A 10620-nucleotide genomic window follows, 5' to 3' on the forward strand; every position below is an offset into this window, starting at 1 on the left:
ACATTTTCTAAAACCTTAGTCTGCAGAACGACTAAAATTGAAGTGCTGCTGCATCATCCATCTCGTCCTTCTTGTCACTTAAGCACAATCTTGGTGAGGGCCTTCATTACGTCTACATATCTGTATCTCAGGGTGGCAAGGGGCTCATATCTGGATGACCAGCGGGTGGGACCCAGTCATTTTAGAGTTATATTTGATTTTGCGTCATAAAAAGATAATGTACCACTCAACATTGACCATCTCTTTATGCTATACCTGAAGAAGGTGTATAACAGTTCAACGGTATCATACTGTTTAAACTGTTTAATCTCTGGCACATTTTTGATAGTCGTTGAGAGCCAGGTTAAGATTATGCGCTGCGCTATGCACATAAACAGCAAGCGGCTCCTTTTCGGATATTCTGGCCTGCACACCGAATAGACCCCACTCATGTTAGTAGCTCCATCATACCCCTGCCCACGACATTTAGAAATATCCAGGCCCTTATCCTGTATGCTGCTGAAGGTGTTTATGTTGAAGTCTCCAGAAATACCAAAAACAACTCTGTGATGGTCAGATCTGTGGCGACATTATTTGGATCCCTTATCACTCTCACATAGTGATAAACTTGGCTTAACTGGTCTACTTTGGATACATCTGGTGTGGTGTCCATAATAATAGAAAAAATGGGGCTTCCTGCATCTCTCCCTGAATGTCACACTTCACTCGCTCGGCTAAGATATAAATCAGCTCATTTTGGATTTGAGGACTGAGATAGTTAACGGATCCTGTGGGGCATTCTAAAAGTTATTTCAGAACTGGGTCGTAAAATGACAGCAGTTCAATTATATTGAGAAAATTCGCATTGTTGACCTGCCCCAGCTTTTCATAGTGCCCCAGCTGAACGCCAAATTACATGATGCAAGTGTGAGAGTTACATTAACTATGCGCTCCAACACCTGTCGCCAGAAATTTAGCTTCCATTGCTCATATACCAAACAGGCACCCATGTGAATCTGGGATGTCTCATGACATGCTATTTTGGGTGTTAGATGGCGCCAATCTCTCACTCCATTCACCCACGCATCAGAAAAGAAAGGGGCACTCTGATCTCCGAACAGCCAGCAAGGCTCACAATACGTACAATCTAGCTTGGCAGAATAACATAGCCATGTACGTGGTAATTTGATTCCAGCCTTGGTTGTAGTGGTGTAATACGACTCGGAAAAACACCGCCTTTCGTCATCTCTTGGGAATGGGCCAGTAGGTTTACACGAGCCTAATGCAATAATGTCCCGTTTAACTTTTGCATCCACATTTGTTGCATAATGTCCCCTGTCAGTTGGATAGGTAAAAAGGCTGTCTGTCCCACTTCCACCTTTTTCCTCAGCCGCCACCATTCTAGTCTCGCCCTGCTCCTCTTCCTCCTCGCCCGGCCTGGCCCGGGGATAGCTTGTCCGGCCTGGCTTGTGCTCAGGGTCGTATCCGCCCATACCTGACAACCTGTATCCTCCTCTGTCATAGTTGCTTCTTCTGGTACGATGGAACAGCTTGGCCTTGGCTCACTTGACCCGCTAAAAGCTGCTGCTGGCGATGATAAACCTACATCCTCTTCTGGTCCCACTACATTGCTTGTGCTAGCAATGGCTGCACTTGAACTGCATTTGAAAAATGAATCTAATTTAACTAATTTTGATACCTCCTTTGCTTTCTCATTTTTGGCCTTCCTCTTTTGGGCTCCACTTTTGTGTTGATACATTGCTGATTTTTAAATCCGTAATTTTCTATTCTCGACATTCTATTAATTTATTTTCTCGCCCGTTGTCTCTTGATAGCTTGCTCAACTGTTCCTTAAAACGATGACAGAAACAACAAAGCTTTGGAGAGTATTTGCACAATGAATCCCAGAATGCATTTAATTATTTTATCATGGTATTGAAACTATTGAATAATATGATTTATTTAGCAAATTAATTAGATTTATTGTCATCATTACACTAAAATATCATGCTGACTTATGTAGTGACAAAACATTTTGTTGGTGAAACCATCATTGGGATCATTTATCATATAGCCGACATTAAAGAAAGATCTTCTCGTTAAATCATGGGCATGATGGACTCGTGTCAACAATTAATAATTGGACATGGTAGGGTGGAATTCAAATTACATAGGGGGCCTGTGGCTCCGCAGATCCAGGCTCATCACCGGGCTCATGTACTGCACGGGCCCTGGTGCAACCACATCGGCTGAAGCTACACCACTGGGTGGTATACAGAAGATTTGGTAAAATACCAAGTCCATATTATGGCAAGAACAGCTCAAATAAACCATTTGAATTTTAGTTAGTCCAATGCTTGAGCGTTGCTGTCAGCACCACGGAGTGAATCCTTAGCCAGGTGCAGCGGTGGTATCAGCCACAGGAGCCTCGTCTGGCAGCTAAACAGTTAATTCAGCCTCATTTACTGCTGATATGACTGACTTGCTTAAACAAATATGGTTTCTACTGACTCCTTGTGGATTTGTGTAAGTCGATAAGAACCGCCTAGTTAAATTAGGGTTAAATAACAATAAAATATGTACATGCTAAAATCACCACTGTAAAACACACAGGGTGTTCACTCCTTAGGCCCACCTTCCTTTCTGCGTCGGACTTCAGCCTCATGTCTGGGGTGGAACATCTACTTCTGAAAGTACCATGCTTAGATTCATAATGACATCTCAGATTGAACTCTTTGCAAACAGCGACAGTCTCGTTACAAACAAGACACACTGGTTTGAAATTGGAGAAGTACGATGAATATGGGTGATCAAATCCAATTTTATGTCACATCCGCCGAATACAACAGGTGTAGACCTTACAGTGAAATGCTTACTTACAAGCCCTTAACCAACAATGCAGTTTTAAGAAATAAATAAATAAAAGTAACAAATTATTAAAGAGCAGCAGTAAAATAACAATAGCGAGGCTATATGCATGGGTTACTGGTACAGAGTCAATGTGCAGGGGCACCGGTTAGTCAAGGTAATTGAGGTAATATGTACATGTAGGTGGAGTTATTAAAGTGACTATGCATAGATAATAACAGAGAGTAGCAGCAGCATAAAAGAGGGGGGGTGGGTGGGGTAATGCAAATAGTCTGGGTAGCCATTTGATTAGCTATTCAGGAGTCTTATGGCTTGGGGGTAGAAGCTGTTTAGAAGCCTCATGGACCTTGACTTGGAGCTCCAGTACCGCTTGCCGTGCGTTAGCAGAGAGAACAGTCTATGACTAGAGCAGCTGGAGTCTTTGACAATTTTTAGGGCCTTCCTCTGACACCGCCTGGTATACAGGTCCTGGATGGCAGGAAGCTTGGCCCCTAGTGATGTACTGGGCCGTACGCATTACCTTATGTAGTGCCGTGCGGTTGGAGGCCAAGCAGTTGCCATACCAGGCAGTGATGCAACCAGTCAGGATGCTCTCGATGGTGCAGCTGTAGAACCTTTTGAGGATCTGAGGACCCATGCAAAATCTTTTCAGTCTCCTGAGGGGAATAGGTTTTGTTGTGCCCTCTTCACAACGGGCCTTTTTGTGTCTTAGGGTTAAATTTTTAAGATAAAATGTTAATTTAGATTTGTTTATTTCACATCCATTAAGTAGATACTAAATAACCTCAAACTCTTTTTTTTTCAGCTTAAATTTTTTACATTTTCTTCAGCATGTCATGTCTGGATTTCACTGTTTTTGTTCTGTCTCACACCCAGACTTTTGACATTATTCTATGTATTACACTTAAAAAATATTTAATTACAAAATATTTAATGCACTTGTTTAAAAGAGTCAAATACATGGAAACTATATACATATTAGATGTGCATAAGCCATTTGATACTTTCTTTACACAAAATACAGTCGTCTCTAAGTATTGTGTCATTAACACCACGACAAGCAAATTACATGACAATAACCTTTTTTCAAACGTTTGTACTTGGTTACCATGGATATGATGTACTTGGTTACCATGGATATGAATAGTGACAGTGGAGCACATGGATGTCATGGAGTCGATTTGGTCATTACCAAATAGTCTATAATTCCATCACATTATGTTAATTTTTAGAAATTATGTTTTAATTATGTGTATTTAGGATATATTGTATGCTAGCTGTTCAACTGGAGTTAGCCTGCTAGATTCCCTGCTATTTATGACCAAATATCATAAAAATGTCATTCCCACCACATGTCATTACCACCACATAATGAACTGTGATGGTAAAGACAGAATATGGTGGTAATGACAAAATGTATTTGTTAATACATTTTTACTTGCTGTAAGACCTGAAAACACAAACAAATGACATATATGATCATGGTTCAGTTGAAATTGAACACTAAATAAGATCATTACATGTTGTATTGTGTTAGGATGGTTGAGTGATTTTGATGTCTATTCATGTGACTTACTATGGTTATTACAGGCTGGCTACACCGCTCGCGTCGCAAAATACATTTCGAAACGTGATGTCACCGATTTGAAACGCTATTAGCGCGCACCCCACTAACTAGCTGGGGAGGTAAGGCAATAGCTAACTAGCTAGCCATTTCACATCGGTTACACTCACCCCCCTTTTGACCTCCTCCTTTTCCGCAGCAACCAGTGATCCAGGTCAACAGCATCAATGTGACAGCTTAGCTTCCGTCCCACTCCTCGCCCCTACCTGGGCTCGAACCAGGGACCCTCTGCACACATAGCCACCCTCGAAGCATTGTTACCCATCGCTCCACAAAAGCCACGGCCCTTGCAGAGCAAGGGGAACAACTCCTTCAAGGGTTCAGAGCGAGTGACGTCACCGATTGAAACACTATTAGCGCGCACCCGCTAACTAGCTAGCCATTTCACATCGGTTACACATATAATTAAGAAAACTTCCAAATAGTAAAAAAAAACATAAAAAATACAATTCATGTGAAATGTTATATAAAACACCTTAGGTGCCATTTCTGTAATTTCTCTTTCAACTAAAATAGCTAATTTTATGACCTAGTGGTAATGACACTTCCCCTCAGGTATTCGGAGAAACCGATAAAAATCTTTAATTGTTAAATAGTGTGGTCTCAGCCACTATTAGATCTTGTTTCCAGACAGAGTGAAGAAGATATTCAGAGAAAAAGCAGTTTCAAGAGATTTCATTTTCCAAAACATTTAACATCCAAAAGTGCCAGTATTTGCAAAATCAACCATATATTTTAAAAGAACAGGTAGGCCACTGCGACCTGTATGCTCTCATTGGCTGGCCCTCGCTTCATATTCGTTGCCAAACCCACTGGCTCCAGGTCATCTATAACTCTTTGCCAGGTAAAGCCCCGCCTTATCTCAGCTCACTGGTCACCATAGCAGCACCCACCCATAGCACGCGCTCCAGCAGGTATATCTCACTGCTCTAGGCTATTTGTTAACAGCTTAATTATGTTCTGGCCCACAGACTAGCTACAAGTGTCATGCCCTGATCTGTTTCACCTGTCCTTGTGCTTGTCTCCACCCCCCTCCAGGTGTTGCCCATCTTCCCCACTTATCCCCAGGGTATTTATACCTGTGTTTTCTGTCTGTGACAGTGTGTCTTGTTTGTTCAACCCTACCAGCGGTTTGTGTCTCAACTCCTGCTTTTTCGAGTCACTCTTTTCTCGCCCTCCTGGTTTTGAGCCCTGCCCGTCCTGACTCCGAACCCGCCTGCCTGACCACTCTGCCTGCCTGACCACTCTGCCTGCCTGCTGTCCTGTACCTTATACCGACCTCTGCCTGACCCTGCCTACCGTCCTGTACCTTATACCGACCTCTGCCTGACCCTGCCTACCGTCCTGTACCTTATACCGACCTCTGCCTGACCTGACCCTGCCTACCGTCCTGTACCTTATACCGACATCTGCCTGACCCTGCCTACCGTCCTGTACCTTATACCGACCTCTGCCTGACCTGCCTACCGTCCTGTACCTTATACCGACCTCTGCCTGACCTGAACCTGCCTACCGTCCTGTACCTTATACCGACCTCTGCCTGACCCTGCCTACCGTCCTGTACCTTATACCGACCTCTGCCTGACCCTGCCTACCGTCCTGTACCTTATACCGACCTCTGCCTGACCTGAACCTGCCTGCTGTCCTGTACCTTGGCCCCACTACTCTGGATTATCGACCCCTGTCTGACCTGAACCTGCCTACCGTCCTGTCCCTTGGCCCCACTACTCTGGATTATCGACCCCTGCCTGACCTGAACCTGCCTACCGTCCTGTACCTTGGCCCCACTCAGGGGCGGAAATCCCGGGGGGGACGGGGGGGACACGACCCCCCCATCCTGGGAAAAATATGATTTGTCCCCCCCAATATATCACTGAAACATAACTATGTAATTTAAATAATATTAATAATACGCAATGAAAGCAATTGTGCTGATTATAGACACTTAATAAGCGCGTTTTTAAGTTTCAAAAGATTGCGACACCCCCACCCTTTGCCTCACAATGGTTTGATCCACTGCCAGTTCCTTAGCTTGCTCCGTAACAGAGAGGTCGTATCTACTGTCTGAAAGGCACTCAATGAACGTAACTGACGTGAGGTTAGCCAGTCAATCGCGCACACACACTAGCTGAATATGCAGAGGTAGCGCGCAAATATTAACTATTAAGCTAGCTAGTACCTATTCCATTTATGTGGCCTCGTCAAAGATGGAATCTTTGCTATCGTCAATTTATTCCGAAATCAGCATGCAGATGATGTAAGTTAGTGCTTCAAAGTCCCTGTGATAAGGTTAGCGATAAACTGAAATCCAAACTGAACAGGTTCTAATTTTAAGACAATGGTCTTAAATATATTTAATGGTCTCGTTGCAAAAGCTAAATTGTCTCAAGGGAACTTTTATTTATTTTATTTCAACTTTATTTAACTCGGGTAACAAAGATTATAGCAAACACCACTGAAACGGAATTGGCGCTCACTAGCTTTGCAAATTCAGCTATTGTTGGAAGCCAGCCAATATGAAACAAACTATTAAAATTACAAAAGGTTGCAGCATATGTTGTGTAAATGGTGAACTCATACAGCTGTCAACTCTTGTCATTTTAATCCGTTTCACATTTGCTAGCTACCTTTTAGATCGAAGTCCATATAGAATGATAGAAGATAAGATGATAGAAGCCCATCTCCTACTGTAAATAACCTACACACTGTGTGTGTAGCCAGCCAGCCAGCCAGCCAGGTAGAAAAATGGCAGAAAAAAGGAAAAAGACGGACATCAGAGTATTTTTCAGTACACCAAAACGCAAAGTAAGAACCCTAGTAGCCTAATATCTCAAAGACTAGTTGATAAAATGTTCATAAGAAAGAAGTGAAATGCTAATAGAAATGTTTCACATTGATGTCATTAGGCAGAGCAGGCAACAGATGGCACACAGACAGCAGAGTTGGGGACAGATATGCAGGGACAGACTGGCAGAGACAGGGAGTCTCAGGTAAGTTTGTTGAGTCTTTGTTTGGCAACATTATGAAAGGTTCAAATTTTTTTGTTATCTTGTAAAATAGGGACATAATTGGAAAATGCCATAGATACCCCCACTCTCAACTTAAACTGGTGACTGAACTAAGATTTGTTTAAGGCAATGGTATTGCTGTTTTGATTAATTGTGTAGTTTTGGGTACCGGTAGTTAGGAGTACAGAATGAAATTCTGAACATCATGGCCAATACAGTCATTCAAGGCATTGCAGCTGAGATTAGGTCTCTTCCGATTGTACAATTTTCAGTAATTGTTGATGGTACTCAAGATGTCTCTGGTGCTGAACAGGAGAGTGTCTGCCTGCGTTATGTTGACCATGACCTTGTCCCTCACAAGGAGTTTATTGGGCTATACAGGGTGTCGGAGACAACAGGCGAGGGCATTGCGAAAGTGGCAACTGATGTGTTGTTGAGGCTCAATTTGCCCATGTCTGGCTTACGTGGGCAGAGCTACGATGGTGACTCTAAACATGGCAGGAAAATACACAGGTGCACAGGCAATTGTGAGGAGTCAGCAGCCATTAGCCCTCTATGTGCATTGTGGAGCACACTGTGTAATCTGATTACACAGGCTGGCTGCACAGCCTCCCCACTGATCCGGGATTCCCTTTCTTGGGTCCAATCGTTAGGTGTCCTCTATGGCCAGTCAGGAAAGTTTAAGAGCATGTTTGAATCAATTGCCACGTCCAAAGATACAAATCTGACCACCCTGAAACCCCTATGTCCAATGAGGTGGACTGTGCGGAATACTGCTATTAGAGCTGTGCTAGGGCAGTATGAGCGGGTACTAAGCAGCCTAGAGGAGATGGCAACAACTGCATCCAAGACAGCTTCAACCGCCAGTGGCTTATTTGAGCACTTCAGCAAAGGCAAGACTGTGTTGGGCCTCACACTTGCCTCTGCTGTTCTTGGAGAGCTTGAATGTCTAAACATTTCACTGCAGAAGAAAACTCAGACTGTCTCTGGTATGCAGGCTGCAGTCGAGTGTGTGCGGTCATCTCTTAGGGGCAAGAGAAATGACGAAAGCTACCTTGCACTGTATGAGAAAGCAACAACATTGATTGACTCTATTGAATCCATTGAGACACACTCAAGACGATTTGCTGGCAAAGCAGTGGATCACTATAGGGCAGAATTTTTTGTGTTGGATGGTGTGGAGGTTCAGTTTGGCGACCGTTCTGACCAGGACAGTCTAAACGTCCTGCAAAAGTTGGAAAGAGCGCTTCTCACGGGGGAGTTGGATGAGTCTCTAGATCAGTACCCAGAGCTAAACATAGATTCTCTTTCAGTGCAGAGCCCTCTCTTTCACAACAAATACCCCTGTAGCAGCAGTGGAGAGGCAGCAGAGGTCCTCAGGAGGCTTTAGTACATGACAGTACACTTACTAATTATTTATTTCATGTTATTTTATTTAAAATGTCATACTTTGTGTGACATACTTGTCCATAGCTGCTGTTTGAAGAGTTGAGACACAGACTGAAGGATATTTTGGTTGATTTATTTGGGTTATTCATTGAAGTAGTTATTTTGCTTTTAGAACTGTACTTATTTTTAGCTTTTTGTTCTTGTAAAGCTATTGTAGTAGACTCAGGCCAGTGGCACATATTTAATGACTTTATAAATGTATCAGAAAAAGTAAAATTAAAAGGTCAATTCAATACGGAGAACAACTTTGTGATGTTACTCAATGGAGATTATTTTAGACGAGATCACACCATGTTCATTGTATTTACGAAAACTGCACCCATACAGTGTACAGTACCATTGCCACCTACTGGCTTTTCTTGGTATTGCTGGTTGTAAATACAAATACCTGCAGACATACTGGACTGATAAGGAACACTGCTATAACTATTATTAGTAGTAGTATTATGATGATTTAAACATTTGAACAAGTTGGGACAACCCTTCTGTTAACTACTGTACCTATCAATTATCCAGTAGTAGTAAGTATGGTTCCTCAATATACATTTAACATATTACAACGTAGGCTATGTGTTACAGCACTACTTTTGGTGTCCCCCTCAAGAATTGCTCTTGAGAAAATTTAATGTAATTGTCCCCTCCAAAGTTGATGTCAGATTTTCGCCCCTGGCCCCACTACTCTGGATTATCGACCCCTGCCTGACCTGACCCTGCCTACCGTCCTGTACCTTGGCCCCACTACTCTGGATTATCGACCCCTGCCTGACCTGAACCTGCCTACCGCCCTGTACCTTGGCCCCACTACTCTGGATTATCGACCCCTGCCTGCCTTGACCTGTCGTTTGCCTGCCCTTGTTGTTACAATAAACATTGTTACTACTACACAGTCTGCACTTGGGTCTTACCTGAAACCTGATAACAAGTTAGGCAACAAATTGACTGGAGGCCAAACCTAGTTGCCAACCCCCATTGTAAATTCAATCTCCCCCTTCATCATCAAACTGATCATTTAAACGTGTGGATATAGTGCTAAACTTGAAGGACTCATTGTCTCTGTGAATTTAAATGATGTTCCCCACCAGTGACCTCAGAAGAGGAAACAACGATACAATGTAGTCCAACAACATCTCTCTCAAACTGCACAGATGTGAGATGTGTTTCACTGTAGAAGCACTGGTCCTCTTACATTTTAATTCCAGGTTGCATACAGTGGGGGGAAAAGTATTTGATCCCCTGCTGATTTTGTACGTTTGCCCACTGACAAAGAAAGGATCAGTCTATAATTTTAATGGTAGGTTTATTTGAACAGTGAGAGACAGAATAACAAATGTCAAAAATGTTATTTACATTTAGCAGACGCTCTTATCCAGAGCGACTTACAGTAGTGAATGCATACATTTCATACATGTATTTATTTATTTATTTTTTCTGTGCTGGCCCCCCGTGGGAATCAAACCCACAACACTGGTGTTGCAAACACCATGCTCTACCAACTGAGCTACAATTGATTTGCATTTTAATGAGGGAAATAAGTATTTGACCCCCTCTCAATCAGAAAGATTTCTGGCTCCCAGGTGTCTTTTATACAGGTAACGAGCTGAGATTAGGAGCACACTCTTAAAGGGAGTGCTCCTAACCGCAGCGTGTTACCTGTAAAAAAGACACCTGTCCACAGAAGCAATCAATCAATCA

Source organism: Salmo salar, unplaced genomic scaffold (assembly GCF_905237065.1).
Source record: "Salmo salar unplaced genomic scaffold, Ssal_v3.1, whole genome shotgun sequence".
Taxonomy (NCBI): Eukaryota; Metazoa; Chordata; class Actinopteri; order Salmoniformes; family Salmonidae; genus Salmo; species Salmo salar.